The sequence below is a fragment of the Cygnus olor genome, chromosome 2, assembly GCF_009769625.2.
Source record: "Cygnus olor isolate bCygOlo1 chromosome 2, bCygOlo1.pri.v2, whole genome shotgun sequence".
NCBI classification, from domain to species: domain Eukaryota; kingdom Metazoa; phylum Chordata; class Aves; order Anseriformes; family Anatidae; genus Cygnus; species Cygnus olor.
Window position 1 is genome coordinate 14,248,991 of NC_049170.1, and position 16,691 is coordinate 14,265,681.

General features: G+C 38.0%; 1 long non-coding RNA gene across 1 annotated transcript in view; it reads right to left on the bottom strand.

Moving 5' to 3' along the window:
* Positions 1–3,023: 3,023 nt before the first annotated feature.
* Positions 3,024–16,691, bottom strand: part of LOC121065698 — a 35,495-nt gene continuing 21,827 nt past the window's right edge. Inside the window, exons 2-5 of the long non-coding RNA XR_005817263.1 lie at positions 10,650–10,744; positions 4,904–4,958; positions 4,154–4,249; positions 3,024–3,726 (exon numbers count right to left, since the gene is read on the bottom strand). This is a non-coding gene — a long non-coding RNA (uncharacterized LOC121065698). The remainder of the gene's footprint in view (positions 3,727–4,153; positions 4,250–4,903; positions 4,959–10,649; positions 10,745–16,691) is intronic.

The following is a 16,691-nucleotide window of genomic DNA, read 5'->3' on the forward strand; positions in this document are numbered from 1 at the left end:
TAGCCATTCATCTAGATCTGAATTTCCAGACCAAAATCACTGTATATAAAGATGGACATTTACATATTTTGCAATGCACAGAGACTGTATTAGATCCCAGAAGAACTAACTTAACCTGAACATAAACCACTGAAATACCCATGGATAATCAGGTCATATCTGACCCAGTCTGTGATAGAAGAAAAAATATATCATCCAGGTGTCTGGGAATTCCAACACGACCAGGAATTACCTCATTATCCTACAGCACTATCCTCATCAGATAAAGAGGATGGGGGAAACACATGGAACACGAGAAGGGGAGCAGATAAAAGGAAACTGGGGAGAAGAAAAAACATGTCGAGTCTTAATTGAGCTTGGAGAGGAAGCAGGAGGAGAAAAACATAGTTGGCTGGGTTATGATTTACTCTCTCTAGTGATCTACGTTTGCTGTGGATTAAAATGTGCTCTTGCTTCTAATATATATTTTATACCCTGTCTATCAAGTGTGAAGTCAAGGATCAACATATTTAAGATATGGGCAAAGTATGATGCTTCTTCAGAACCCATCTCTTCAGGCATTACTTTGTAAAGCCCAGAAAGCATTCTCCAAGTTGTGACTGTTGAGTCTACTCTGAGCCCCAGCTCAAGGAATATGCTGCTCTAGTGTGTTACAATAAACACTTTAATGCATTACGCTTTATATAATCCTCTATATGTGTAATATGTAATCTTGATCCCCAATGCTTCGCCAGGAAATCACAGAATCACAGAATCGTCTAGGTTGGAAGAGACCTCCAAGATCATCTAGTCCAACCTCTGTCCTAACACTAACAAAACCTCCACTAAACCATATCACTAAGGCCTACATCTAAACGTCTTTTAAAGACCTCCAGGGATGGCGACTCAACCACTTCCCTGGGCAGCCCATTCCAATGCCTAACAACCCTTTCAGTAAAGAAGTTCTTCCTAATATCCAACCTAAACCTCCCCTGGCGCAACTTTAGCCCATCCCCCCTCGTCCTGTCACCAGGCACGTGGGAGAATAGACCAACCCCCACCTCGCTACAGCCTCCTTTAAGGTACCTATATAGAGCGATGAGGTCCCCCCTGAGCCTCCTCTTCTCCAGGCTAAACAACCCCAGCTCCCTCAGCCGCTCCTCGTAAGACTTGTTCTCCAGACCCTACACCAGCCTCGTTGCCCTTCTCTGGACTCTCTCGAGCACCTCCATGTCCTTCTTGTAGCGAGGGGCCCAAAACTGAACACAGTACTCGAGGTGCGGCCTCACCAGAGCCGAGTACAGGGGGACAATCACCTCCCTAGACCTGCTGGCCACGCTGCTTCTTATACAAGCCAGGATGCTGTTGGCCTTCTTGGCCACCTGAGCACACTGACTGAGCAATCATGACTGAATGAGTACAAGATGAGACTTCAAGGTGAAATTTGGAAAGAGAAAGAGAAAAAGAAGAGCAGAGCCAGATACACAAACCAACGGAAATACAATCCTCTTTCTTTTTCCCCTTCCACCTATAAAAGCAAGGAGATATGGAAGGGTAGCAGGAGTGTCCCAGCACAAAGAACAGGGAGCAAGGTAGATCACTAGTAGCAAGTTTCCAAGGATTCACAATGATGATAATGGTTGACATATATTTTGCATTTTGATCGCTATTTTTGGAATATTTTCTAACTTTAAAGAGAAATTTTAGATATTACATTTGTGTATACATTTAAAAGTCCATATTCATATGCACAGACATGCAGGATCATCTCTTTTACAATTTGTTTTCAGCTGTTGAGGTTACAGTAGTATGAATGAGTATTTAGAATTAGCCCTGATGAAAATGAAGGGGTGTTTGAAACTAACCCAATATACTTAAATGCCCAGTTACCCTTGGGGAAACAAGCGTGTAATAAAGTGACAACTTTCAAATACAGGTCTTACAGTTGAAAACTGCCACTTCAACAGTGAAGCATGACAGCTGCTCAAAGCATACCATGACTCTACATGCTATTCTCTTCATTCAGTTATGATATCCTCAGTAACTCTGTACTTGTGGAGATTTTAGACAAACATATTTTAATTTTTACACAGAGAATTTCATGATACATAGCTATCAAATGATAAATTTGATAACACACTTTTTTTTTTTAATGAGATCATCAAATTCATATTTCTATAGACAAACAGGCAAAAGAACAATCAGGTTCATCTGGATAGCCACCTCAAAGTCTACAAATCTACTATATTTGTTGCCATTAGCATGTTGAGGCTTATTTTATTAGTCTTTCTTCTCACTTTACATAAGAAAACCACCAAATTAATAAGTTTCTTAAGAGCAACTTCAGGAAATTAGCAGTACTTTTCTGTATTATTTCAGTATTATTTTACAGAGAACCAAGGTAAATAGAATGAACCTGATGGTTTTTATTTTAATATTTCTCCTTTAAGTATATCAGTCTTCATGTCTCATTTACATTCCTTCAAGTTCTTTTTTTAACAGAAAACACTTCTTGAAATCTTCACCCCTAGCTTCAGACGAGAAGCAAAACTTGCACTGCTTGTAGCCACCAACATCTGTACCACAACAGCCACCTCCACCTGGAGGAAACGTAAGTGTTCTGGGAGACTAGTTTGGCCTGATCATACATTTTTGAATGACCCAGTTCTCAGGAAAGACACAATAAAAAAACAAATGAGCTACACAAATTAACACAAGTTACTAAAGTCAAGTATAAAAAAGATATGAAAAACATATAAAAATAAAAATCTATTGGTTCAAACACATAACCACGACTGAATCCAAAAAGTAAATAAAACATCATGACAAATCACTTTCAAGTACATCATTAACAAGAGAAAAATTGAAGATGATAGTTAACAACACAATATAGTTAATTGCAAGCAAATTAAAGTATTCAGTTTGAGGCAAGATTTGTGGAGAGAAATACCTTTTATTAGACTGTCTAATTTAATAGTGAAAAAAATAGATAAGCCTTCAGGAACAGACCTGAAACAGATGTCTGTCTTTATTTCCCAGCTATATCCATTGGTCTAATAAAAGAGATCACTTTTTCCCACAACCTTTCCTTTTTTACACTCTCAGGCTATCACGATTACACTAATAACCACTATAACTTGAAAGCACGTTCGATGCTTTATTTATTTAATTATTTACTTCAGACTTTGCTTAAAAGGGCAGTTTTCATGTCATAGCCCAATAAAATCATAAATAGAAAGGTGAAAATCAGGCTAGTAAAAGGAAGGAATAATGGTAGAATCTACACAGATTATATAGTAGAGTTCAGATTGGCTAGACCTGATGTAATTCAGCACTGAGAACACAGAAAACAGTTTCAGAGACATCAGCAATTTTGTTTAGCAACTTGAGGAATACAGATTCCAGAAGACTAGAAAGGGCAAACATTTACTTATTTTTTTTGAACCTCGAAAAAAGAGAACAGAGCCTAACTTCAAATCACTAGAAAAATATCAGAATAAATAATGAAAAGATCTATTTGTAAGAATCTGGACTATAACCAGGATGTGAGTAAGAGCCAACATGAATTTTTCATAAATAAATCATGTCAGGACAAACTTATTTCTCTCCATGGCAGATAACAAGCTGTAAGAATAGAGGAGAATAAATACTGTCATGCATCTGGATTTTGGCTTTTGACATCTCACAGGACATTCCCATAGGCAAGTAGATTTGAGGTAGCTGGACAGTTACTTGGAACTGGAAACCCTATTCAAAGAGAAGTTATCAAAGATTAATTTTCAAATGAGCAAAGATGTATCAGGTCAGGTTCTGCAAGACTGTCTGCATAATATTCGTTATTGAACTGGTAGATAAATTAAGATGTTTTTTGCTTTTGAAAATGACATTAAGCTAAAAAGGCTCCAAACCCTACGGAGCACAGAATACATATCTGAATTGGTCTTAGTTAACAGGAGAAATCTAAATTCAACTAAATAAATGGATTCACATGTGTGCACACATACACCAAAAAAAAAAAAAAAAATCTGCACAAACTGAAGTGTCAAGACAAGCACAGTGTAGAAAAGAATCTAATAGTTGGAATGGATCACAAGCAAACAATATAATCATATCATTGCATAAGAAGCAATAATGATGGGTTAGAGAAAATGAACATGTGGTATGTAAAACTCACAAAATATTTCTTCCACTCTGCTCAGACTTGATAAATCCTCATGTGGAGCTCTGTGACCAGTGCAGGTTATCGCATGTCAAGGAATACATCAACCATCTGGAGAAAGTTCTAAGAAAAGTAATGAGTGATCTTTCAAAAAAGATGATCTAGCATGAGACTTTGCAAGACCTGAGCTTGCTTAATCCAAGAGAGAGAAGACTAAGAAGTATTTGAAAACAGTTTTCAAATGTTTAGAAATACTTTGTGAAATAAGATAATGAATTGTTTTCCACAACCTCTAAATATATATAATATACATATATATATATAAAAAATAAGGAAGAATGAAGTTAAAGGTGAGAGAAATTTTTCAGTGTGTAAGGCCAACTAAGTATGAGTAACAGTGAGTATGAGTAACAGTGAGTATGAGTAACAATGAGTAACAGACCTATGGAGATTTTCCTGTTTGTCAGAAATTTCAAGGAGGAATTAACCAAACTGTGAAGATTGGTTTTCTATACTGATCCTTCATTGGATTTAGTGTATCTCATAAATATTACTCAGAATGTGTTATTATCAACCAATATGCAACTTTCTACCTTTGCTTTATTGCATAGACAGTGGTGCTAAACATGTATCTCTATTAAGAGCATTATAATGTGAATCAAGCATAAAAACTGAAAGTAAAATGATTACCATGTACAAGGATTCAAAATTCCTTTAACTAGTGCTAGTGAATACAGCAGAGGAACGGAAACTGGATATACATACACTATTCACAGATCTCTCACAGTAGACCTCTACCTTCTGTCCAGATATTTCATTGCTAAAAAAAAAAAAAAAAAAAAAAAAAAAAAAAAAAATAGTTCAGAGTTTAATTATTAAATACACCCACCAAATGTGAAAGCCTTTGTGAGTAGTTTATATTGCATTGGCTTCTAAGGTTACTGCATGCTCAACACTTTTCTGTTTCTTCTTATTAAAAAATAAATAAAATAAAATCAATTCCTCTATCCTGCAGCTCTTAGCTATGGCATATCCATTATTTCATGAATGTCAATTCTTTTCAATTTCTTTCCCACTCTGAATTTTTTGGTAGGTTATTATCTATGTAATGTTCTGGATATTTACATTATATCAGCATGTTTATGGCCTTAATATATGTATCAGCCTACCATATGAAGGCAAATCCTTTAAGCGATCTGGATATGATACACCTCCAAGTTTCTCAGAGAGCTGAAATAACGAAAATTAGATCTTGGGCCATTAAGAGTCACAGTGGTCTGTGGTCTCACTCACATAACTAGCTCCAAACATTCTCTACTTTGTTGTAGTCTCCAAAGCTTTGTCACCTCTTATCCCAATTTTTGTGAGACGAATAAGATAGAGATGCTTAATTAAGCCTGTGACGTCCTTCATTACCAGCTCTTGACAGTACTGTAATGGCAAAAGTGTGCTGTTAGACTTCTCCATCTTTGTGGAGAAGTACTATCAAAACCAATTGAAAGTCTGCACATAGAGATGGCAGGATGATCAAATCCAAGAACAGTTTGAAGGCAATGTTCCGAGGTTGCCCAGAACTTCAACTGAAAGTCCTTTGTTTCCACAAAACACTTTTCCTATTCTTGAAAAGAATGAGCAATAGCAAGGCATACCTACTGTTAAAAACAGCTGATATTTTACCTGTCCCAGTTGCCATGTGCTCAAAAAACTCAGAAGTCATTCACACAATCTCATTCACATTAGTAGATTTATACTAGAAGACTTCACAAGATCATACTTGTCACTATGGATACTTGTACTTGCCTTTGAACAGATCTATCTATATATCTCTGTTCTAAGATAAATGAGCTACTAGGGACTGTTTCCTAATAACATCTCCTCATAATATATTCTCCGCATATTTCTCCTCATAACATCTAGCATAATGAGAAAACAGTATTTTAGAAAGTTGTTTTACCTCATTGACAGGATTTCTCCAAAATCAGTGTCATAAAAAATAGCATCTGAGAAAGGTTTTTAAGTTATTTTTGAAAACAAATACACATACTTTGTGACAAGAGAGAGAGACCTTGTGGTAAGCAGTACAAAACCACAACCTACTGCTTCTCTGATCATTATTCTCTGTTCCCAGTTACCAGACCACATGCCAAAGCAGCTAAGATGACAGGGTCCAGGAAAAATTGTGTTAGAACTTTGGATCTGCTTCTGGGTCTGCCACTTCGTTAGGCTGCCCCTGTACTGCCTTGTCTTCCTTGTCATCCTGAATGCCATTTCCATTCCCTTCAACATATTCTCTTACAATTAGTTTCTACTTTATCCATTCATGAATAATATCGCATTCAAATCCTATATGCACACTATATGGCAGACCTTCAAGCACTGAGTGTGATTTATCTCAAACAGGAAGATGGATTTAACAAACACATGCCTTCTGCCTTGGAAACGCACACCTGGAGCCTCTCTGCTGAAATGCAACCTGACTTGACCATACAACCAACCTGCTCGATTTTCAGTCTGAAGCCTTTGCAAAAATACACCGCACCCTTTTAGTCAAGTACACATTTCCTACTATAAATAATATGTTCTTTTTTCTAACTAGGTCCTGACTCCATGTGGAAAACTCAGGCTTGCTTTCAGATTCCAAGTGCCTTGTTCAGCCCAGGAAAGTTTAGTCTGCTGTATTTAAAGCTGGAAGCAACTTAAGGACATCCAGAGCTGGATTTGGTTTGAATTTTGTATTCTACCATTGAGATAAAAATAGAATGGGGGTATAGGGGAGGAGACAGTGGGAATGTGTCTACACTGCTCAGGTGGACCATCATCCTAGCATATCCAGGCTGTACCTCCTGGGGGTATGCACAAGCAGGAACCTGAGCCACAGATTTTATGTTATGCAGTATCTTCTATCACTCAGGCTCCTCTTATTTTTCTATAATATGAATGTGCAGTGAGCCTACCACATACCCCTGCATAAGACAATGGGTCTCATTGGAAAAAGGTTGCAGAGGAGAGGAAGAAACCAGGATCATGGCTGGATGTAGGCCCCAGGGCTATGAGCCCTCCACACTGGTTCCCAGGTGTTGTCAGTGCCTGAACTAGCAAATAAACTGCACATAGAGGAAGGATAAGGTGGTATGGAGAAGTTCTTTGGCACAGTAACCCATTGCTGGATAAACTGCAGAGATGGCATCACTGACAGCCCAGACACTGAGTGCCTGCAAAACTGATGGTGAGTGCAGGCCCAGGTCCACCATGAGGGTCCCTGGAGCAGCAGTGACACAGCCCCTGTGGCTGCAGGGCATGCCTTGGAGATGTACTCAGGAACATAACTTCCCTTCACAGGCAGTTTCTAGAGGGTCTCAAAGGGTACTGCAAGACCTGGGAGAATGGTCAGTCAGGGCATTAAGCCTTGACAATGCTATAATACACTGGGCTTTGATGCCCAGCTATCTTGCCAACCATCTCAGTCACCCCATTCATAAACCAGTTACAACATCCCACAGAAATAACTGCTTGTCACCAAGAATAAGATCCTTCAGGGTAAAGCTGCAGCTAGCACTTATATGGTGTGCTGTGAGCAAGGCACTAGGCCTCCCTCTCCTTCTTTCCTTGCATAGTCCTTCTCAAAATGTTACCCCACTGGGCATACAGGCACTGTGTACCAAAGGGGAGAAAGAAATGCCGGATAGGTGGGAAGGAGCAAGGAGAAGGTCTAACCCGGCTTCCTACTATCTTGGCCTCAATTTTGATGTGTGGATTACAATATGATGTGGTTGATGATCCATGGATCTAAAGACAAGCCTATATTCTCCCTTACTTGGGCACAGGACATATCCAGAAAGTCACAGGGGGGGTATTACATCTTTTACAAGCTCCATTCAAGTAGCTCTGCACCATCCATTGCCAGCTTGTGTTTCACAAGCACAGCCTTTTTCCAGCAACAAGCAACATTTAAGCCATAAGTTCCTTAAAGACCAGTTTTTGCACTGAGAAGAGGATTCTGCCTTTCTAGGAATGCCATAAAATGCTATGTACGCATTGACCAATTGAAAAGTAGTTAACAAATTGCCTCTTCAAAAACATTAAGAATGCACATTAGGTATTGTTATGAAAAGACACTAACGTCACATGGTGCAAGTGACATTCTCATCTCCAGAACTTCCCAACCTGAATCTAGCTTTATCCAGTGCTTTCATGAAGGTGGAGTACTCTCTGGGGTCTTCACTGAGCACAAAGAGGCAAAGCAATGTGTCCACAGTATGTAAAACAGTGATTCAGGAACGTCCTTACTGACCCCATTATTATACTTGTTAAGAAATGTTTCTTCACTTTATTAACGTGATAAAAGTTCATGTGAGTTAATCATCATTCTTAATCATGTTTGTTCATAAAATATATATCTCAGATTGTGTTTATTAAGTCTGGGTTTGGAGAGAAATTTTGTATTGCATTGAATGACTGTACCACTTCTGCTGTGAGTGTGTTTCTTGCTGCTCAGCTATAAATAGTGCACAGCACACATGTGAAAAGGATCACGCTCCATTCTGAGGTGGGAAATTGCAGAAGAAAACTACTCTGGTAAACAAGCCTTTCCTGAAGGCTGTCAGAGTAATTGGCCTCGAGCACAACTCCCAGATTGCTCTGCTGGCAAAGCTTCCTTGCTCCTCCCTACTACTAAAGCAGTGCTGTGTCAGGGAAGTCAGAGACCAGTAACACAGAAACCAAGAAGTCTTGGTGCTGGCCTTAGAGAAGAACAGACAAAACTCCACTCTTTAGCAAACCATCCCCTTGGTGTGGTTTAGATGTTCGCTCCAGCTTCCGTCTCAGCTGCAGATATCACTGCCTGCCTCTGCCAGCACTCACCGCAGGCTCAGCAGCCACTCAGCTTTATGTGGCAGATCTGACAGATGTGTTTCTCCATGCTAGAAATTACTGGGGGTGACATCTTTACATAGTCCACATTGAAACACTTTTAGTGCTCCTTAGAAAGGCTTTTCTTATATATCGCATTTCCTATACTGTCCAACAAGCCTATGGAGTACAAACTATCTTCTTCTGTGCGCTTTTTGATTTACTTTTGAACATCTAAACAAGGTCATTATGCATACCTCAAGACTGTTAAGTATTCACACAAGATCATGCTGTTCCGGAGATTAGATGGAGTGCAGAAGGACTGATGCATTTAATTATTTGATGGAAAGTATGTTTAAGGGATCACACACCTCTGCTCTGTTCACTATTCCCAGTAGCTGCATCGCACAGCATTTAATGGTCTTTTTTCACCCCCTTCATTAATCACATACACAGTACTAACTGCAAATCTGCCCTGTATCCTGTGAAGTATCCATGCCAGTAATCTTGGTAATTCTTTCAATTTTTTGCTTTAAGCCAGATACGTAAAATATGCCAGTTGGCATTGCTAATAGTAAACATACAATGAAACTGATAGAAGTACTGTTCATCGGATATATTTAGGCTGCAGGCAAACACAATGGTACATACTCATAATCTCCCACTTGACAGTTTGCACAAGTCACCCTTCAGAGGTGCTCACCCCTTTCCACTGACTCTATGAGGAATTCAGACTTCTAAATGTTGGTTGACCAGACTGTGTCTCAATCTGATATCTAAAACAGACCGTGAGATGATCTTGCATCAGAACTAACATAGGTGTTTATCTCATCATAACCCTTTTGGCACATTCTTTTGATATATACAGTATTTGAGCAAGACCATGCAAAACAAATCTCCCATAAGTGTTCAGGCTGACAAAACTCAAAGGCTCAAACACCTCCAAAAGAAATCCAGCCCTGACTGAAATGAACTGTTTATTTTATCATAGTTGACAGCACAGGAAATATTTTGCAGTCTTCATGCTAACAGTTATGATGAGGCATCTAAAACAATAGTCACTGGTCAACATATTACCCATTATGTGGTTAAAATCACATTTCACTGTACAGGTTTGGATTCCAAACTACTTCAAGATACCCAGATCTTCACAAGAGAACCTTTGAGTTGTTATTGACATTTAAATATGCTATTTGGTTTTCCTTCCCCTTTATAGTTGGACAGTTACTGCTTAAGTACTTTGATATAGCCAGCAACATGCCTGAGGGTATTTTAAAAAAGCAGTCTGGGGGAGAAAGGAAAAGAGTGATACATAAAAATAATGCCTGATCTAAATTAGTAAATTACATGTTCCCAGATGTTTCCTTCTTGAGCCCTCATACAGAACAACTGCATCAAGACACCTGTAGTTTCCAGGTTTTCAGTTGCCATTGAATCTTTCCTCCTTTTTCATAAGCTGATCTCATATTTTCCGGCGATGTTTTCCCTTCCACATCTTCTGTACAAACAAATAAAATATTCCCTTCCCAACCCCACCCCCTAAACACATGCACATGCACATGCATATGCCGCTCTTTGGTCTGTGTACAGTAGCTTGGCAACAAAAAGATACGTGATTAAGTTTTAACAAGTGTCAAAGCCAAGGTGGCTCACAGACACTTACCTGGAGATCAGAATATGGTTTAGGTGTGTTCTGAAATTCAAATTAGCAAGTGTCATTCTTCCTGTCTTCTACCACACGTCAGGGAATGTTTGAATCTGGCAGGGGGAAAAATGAGACACAGAAAGAGATAAACCACCCAAGTTCAGGGTCTGATACTTCTCACTCCTGGCATGCCACTGTCTCTCTGGAGCATGTGAATAACCGTGTTTACACCTGGTTACACAGACAGATTGCAGGCATCAATGTAAGCACTATAGAACCAATACCCTCATAAAATATTTAGGTCAAGATTTCAGCACAATTTCAGTACAATTAACAATTCAAAGTACTACCACTGGAAATTTTGTTTGACAACCATCAGCTGGAAGTAAGCAGACATGCCTTTGTTAGTTTATGATGTAGTCTATCATTGTAATACCTATCAATGCCAAAAACGTCCCTCAGAGGATTGATCAGAATTTCAAACTCTCTGTTTTTCTTCACTAAAGTATATGTTTCATAAAGGCTGTCATGATCTCATGTTACTGTCATGTTGCTCAGGAAATAAAACGGTACAAGGGAAGAAGGGAGATCTAACATCTCGTGACCTACATGGATTCTTTATTGTTAAAAATGCTAAATTTAGTTAGTTCCCATATAAGAAAAAAAAAAAAAAAGAAATAGATTGGTATACTGAAAATGCATTGTATACCTCAAGTTCAACATGAATTTTACACTACATGTAGTGGTCAGAATTAACGTATCAATGCTTACCTACAGCTACCCTTCACACCTCTCTATTACACTATTATACAACTGCAACAAACACAAATACAAGAAAGAGTTGTAAAATCTGATTGTAGGGTGTAAGCAGGAATGACTTTTTCTTTTAACCTTTATTCATTGTCCACCTGAATATTACATTAATCTGCAGTTGAAAAATTGCAAACTATTTTTTTTAAATAGGAGGGTAGGGGGAGAAAAAGAAACTAAGTGTCAGGAAAATAGGAATTATCCGAGAAAAATTTTCTCTTATTCCTTGTGCTCAGTCAGCCCTGTACGATCAGTTGTCTTCTACCTTTGCAGTTTCTATGACAAGTTTGCATGCCCAAAGCTGAATGGCCTGTCCAACATCACACTGAGAAGTGGGGCTGAATTCTAATCATACTGAGTGTACTGACATTTTTTTGCATTTGCACATACTTTAAATACTGACTCCTTTCTCCTGCCACAGGAAAGAAAAATAAAAGTGACATCTAGTTTTTTACTGAATCTTCTAATTTTATACTGACTTGTTGCAATTGGGATTGATCCTTTCCTGGATATTGATGTCATTTTCTGTATTGATATAAGTAACGTAAGAAGTACAGAACGCAGGATAAGAAAAACTTGTAAGATTGAGACGCTGTAAAACCTTTATCTTTTCCACGTTTTTCCTCCAACTCTTCCCTTTGTTTTCAGTCCCTTACCAAATTGCATGACGACCTGCTGTACCTGCTGCACAGAGAAGGCAGTGGTGCAAGCATGTAGCATGCACCTGGCACATGGCAGAGGAACCCTTTCTCCAGACTCTTCCTAGGTGAAAGGGGGACTAAAATAAGTCCCATAAGAGCTCACTCTTGATTGCATCTAATTCCTACTCACCAACCAGTGCAAGGCAAGGACAAGGGAATTAATACGTTTGATACCATAAATGCCTTGAAGGAGGCCTCTTGTTGTTAATGATAGAGCCCACTTATATGTATAGAACAGGTACAGTTCCTTATTCTTTTTAACAAAGAATCAACTACCCCACACTGTGACTCGCTGAGCAGTTTTAAATGTACTTATGAGTACAGGATGTGCTGTGCTGTCTACCTTAAAATCTTTGCAGTCATCCTCTACCTTGTCTTTGAGTGTTGCTAATTTTGATGTGGCTATTTCTTGTAGGGGATGTAAGATCTGAGTGCTTTCTGAAAATGCAAGAGGATTTAAAAGGATGAAGGGTCCAGATCTGAAGACACTTTTCTCTTTATTTTACTTCTGTTCCTTGGCGTATTCAACAATCTATTCTTTTAGACTGATGCAATCAGTTCAGAAAAGGTATCATGCAGCACACTTGAATTGGAGTGTAAAAGCAACAAAGAAATCAGTCTGTTCACATATGTTTTGAATATTTTTTTTCCAAATACATATATATACATATAATAAATGCCTTTGTTATGGCTCTCTTGAAATGTAGAAGTGAATAAAGAGAAAAACTTTGAATAATTCATCACAATTTCTTTGTTTATCATGCAGGTCCTATCTTTCCACATAAACATATAAATCCAAACTGAATTCTATCAAATTACTAATATTAAAGATATAACTGCAGATTTTTTTTCACAAAGGAAAATAAAGTCTTGATAGTCAGCATTGCTAGGATTCCCATGACTTCATCTGGAAACAGACATCTGGGTTTGAACTGGCCATCCTAGACTCTGTGCATAGTCAATGTAGACAACAGGGAGTATGTACATAGACAATGTAGACAAGTCGACACCTCATCCTAAGCAGAGATCTAAAATAAACTATCTGAATACATTCCCAAAGAATCCACTTCTCCCACTGACAGTAAGGACAGCCTAGAATATACCAGCTTAGGTGTAAACACCTACCCCATAGTTATCTAAATTCACAAGAGACTGAACACATCCATTGTGTCTAGTCTCCAACAAACCTTAAATAACTAACCTTGATCAGCTGAACTATGACTACAGGAACTGTGCCACACAAATACATATCAATATCTCCAAATATTCCCAATATACTGTTGCCTTCAAGTAACTGTATGTAACTCCCATCAAAAAATGCTCTCAAGGAAAACTCAACCAGATCCATTATAGGGTTTACATTTCAATAAAATACTCTCCGGTGCTGGCAGAGCTTTGACACCTTATGCAGAGAATATCCTTTCTATAGAGTTTACTAATTTAGTTTGCAAGGCTGTGTTTAGAGGGATATTAAGCATTAACTAGCATGTTCTCCTCTATTTGTGGATTGTGATTGTAATTCTCTACACTGTGAGATGAGCACATACATCCAAAAATAAACCTCTATGCAGTTTCCCAGTAGACAATTGCTTACTCATTTAAAATGTATGTTTGTTTAAAATTTTGCTCCCTGGGATGGCCTTATGAAATATACATTTCATTTTAGCAGGGATTCCCAAAGGAGTCAGCTGCCAAGCAGCCTTATTCTAGTTCCTTCAGTACAAACAACGTAAAGCAGGACACTAAATCTGCAATAGCAGACAACACTCAGGAATTAGAGTTTCAGCTCAATTTCTGCTGACAGTGCCTGAGGAGTACCTGGATCCAAACAATTCTGTTTGCACACTGATAATTCATTCTTAGCAATTTGTTATCTTACATTAATTATACACAAAAATACACCAAACTTTTTCCACAGCAATGTCCTCAAATAAGTAGAACTTGGGGCAAAGAACATTTGTGCTAACATGGTCTCATGATCTCCACCATTAGTCAGAGTCAAATAATATCTACATACCAATGAAAGTGTATGTTTAAAAATAAAAGTTTTACTGAAGAATTTCATGTTTTGAATGAGTATAGTGTTTTATTGTACATTACAAATCCTTCAAAACCAATTTCACAACTAGTCAAAACAATAAAACTACTTTAAAAGGGTTTGGCTGAAATAAAGACCAGTAAAGTCGTCGTCTACTGCTTGGTAGGAGCCCTGAAGACATTTATATCAGGACTCATTTGAAACTAAATCAGAAGGGATTCAGGCACCCCAGACTACAAGTAACACCAGCCAGAAAAACTAACCTCTACGAAATGATACCAAGAAAACCGTTTCAAATGTATTGTTTTGCATCAAAACCTTTTACAGGGTAAATGTTTGGAAAGAATTTGGCTGAACTGGCAGACAGATCTGCTGTTCCTCTCACTCAGCAAATTAACATCAAGGTGAAAATATAAATGGCCTTACAGAGAAAAATTGAGATAAACTCCAGAGAGAGATGCTTTCTAGTAAGGAAAAAAAAATAATAAATAAATAAACACTCTGAAGAGAAAAAGTGATGAAAACAAACAGCTGAAGAATATGAAAGGTAAGAAATTCTCTCCTCAGAGCTTTTATCCAGAAACTGATAGCAGAGGTGAGCAGTGCTCCTTTTGGGGGTAGTGGCAAGTGGGCTGCTCACACAGCATTAAATGCAGGATGGAAGCCTGCTCACTCCTTCAGCCCTGTCAGATTTGATGCACGGCTATCTATAGCAAAATGCATTGAAACTGTAAAATAAAAACATATATATATTTAAAAACATAATTTTAGATATTTCTACAATTGGTCAAGGCTCATAGCATGGGAAATATATACAGTATTATGTAAAAAAAAAAAAAGAAATGAAAGAAAAGAAAAGGTGGTAGGTTAAAATAGGATAAGAAAATAGATGAGAAATACAATGGTTTCACTCAGTTGTAAATGATTTTTTTTTAAATGATAAGTTGCATCTCATTGTAGTCAAAATAAGTTGTTTACAGAAACCCTGGAGTTTAGGAAAATTCAGCATGTACATAGCTATTAATTTGAGCGAATATCAAATCCAATAGACAACAAGGTCCATCCTAAGAAAGTTGCCTGAGAATCATTTTACAGATTTGATATATTATAGCACTGTTATACATAACAGTGCCCTTTTGTTTTAAACCATTATAAGGAACTTTTACACTCTTACACAAAACAGAGAGCTGAAGCAATATTAGACCCCAGTCTCACCACGTCATATTCAATTTCCTACACAGAAAAAGAGCTATGCAACCTCAGCCTAAAAAAAATGGAACAATCCCTCAAGCATCACCAGAAAAGCAGGTAGATATTGTGCCAGCCTCCCATGGGGTGACAGCTCCCAGCAGTCCTCTCTTTTCCCAGGACAGAACACAGAAAAATCCATCCATCTCCCAGTCTGAGTATTTATCATCTTGGTAAAATGATAAAGAGATTTTGTTAGAGGAATTTTTACCTTTACAACTGAGGAAAAAAATTTACAAGACTGAACTTTAGTAGTTTCATAAATACCCTTTCCTTACAAGTGTCTAGGTTACCTAAAAAAGAACATTTCCCCTCAACTGTAACTATACATTCTTTTCCTCCAGCAAGGCCACAGTCTGACATGTAAGGTGACATAATCACCATCAAAAACAGACCCTACCTGCTCCTTCCCCTCCATGGCCCTCATGCCCAGCTCAGGTTGTGCGAGTGTTACCACTGCTTGTTTTCCCAAAGTATCAACTCTGCAGTCCCACTATATTCAGGGTGCAGAGCTGGCACGACCAGCAGAAGGAAGAGGGAAGCTGCCAGAGCAGGGCTACCCCTCTGACAGCCACCCTGCTTCAAATGTCCCCCAGACTGCAGCTGTTTTCTGTAACACCATGTTATGGTTTCATGACCCTATTCCATAAGAGGCCTAAACAACTAGGGAACTGAGATTACGGTGGCATATACTAATTCCATTGTAAAAATACTGGTGACAAAGGCTGTCACAATGGATTCATTTATAAGTTTATTAGATCTATAACTAACATTTCATTAAAGGAGCTGGGAGTGGGGGAAATATTAAAAGAGACGTGTGCATAGCTTTATTAAGTAAACATATATATTTACTGTAACTATGTATTTAATGTTTACTACAACTGCCATGTTAACTCTTACATATATTAAAAAAAAAAGGAAATAATCTGTACTACTAACACTTCTGCTTATCTAATAGATGTATAAACATTTAAATTCAATTTACCCACTAAATAGCTGATAGAAAGAAAAAGAAAAAGAAAAAGAAAAAAAAAAAAAAAGGTTCTGCACTAAGCTTCACCCCTATTAAGTTTTGCTGGATTGCTGAGTTACTCTTCATTACTGTTGTCTCTCAAAATATCACCTTCACTTCAGCTGTAAATAGCCCAGGAAAATAGTTCAAACCTTAAAGGGAAACTTCCAAAGGCAAGATTTTTTCCCCTCATAGCTGAGACCTTTCCCAAGGGAACAGACCACTTTTGGAGGTGTTAGTGTTTCATATTT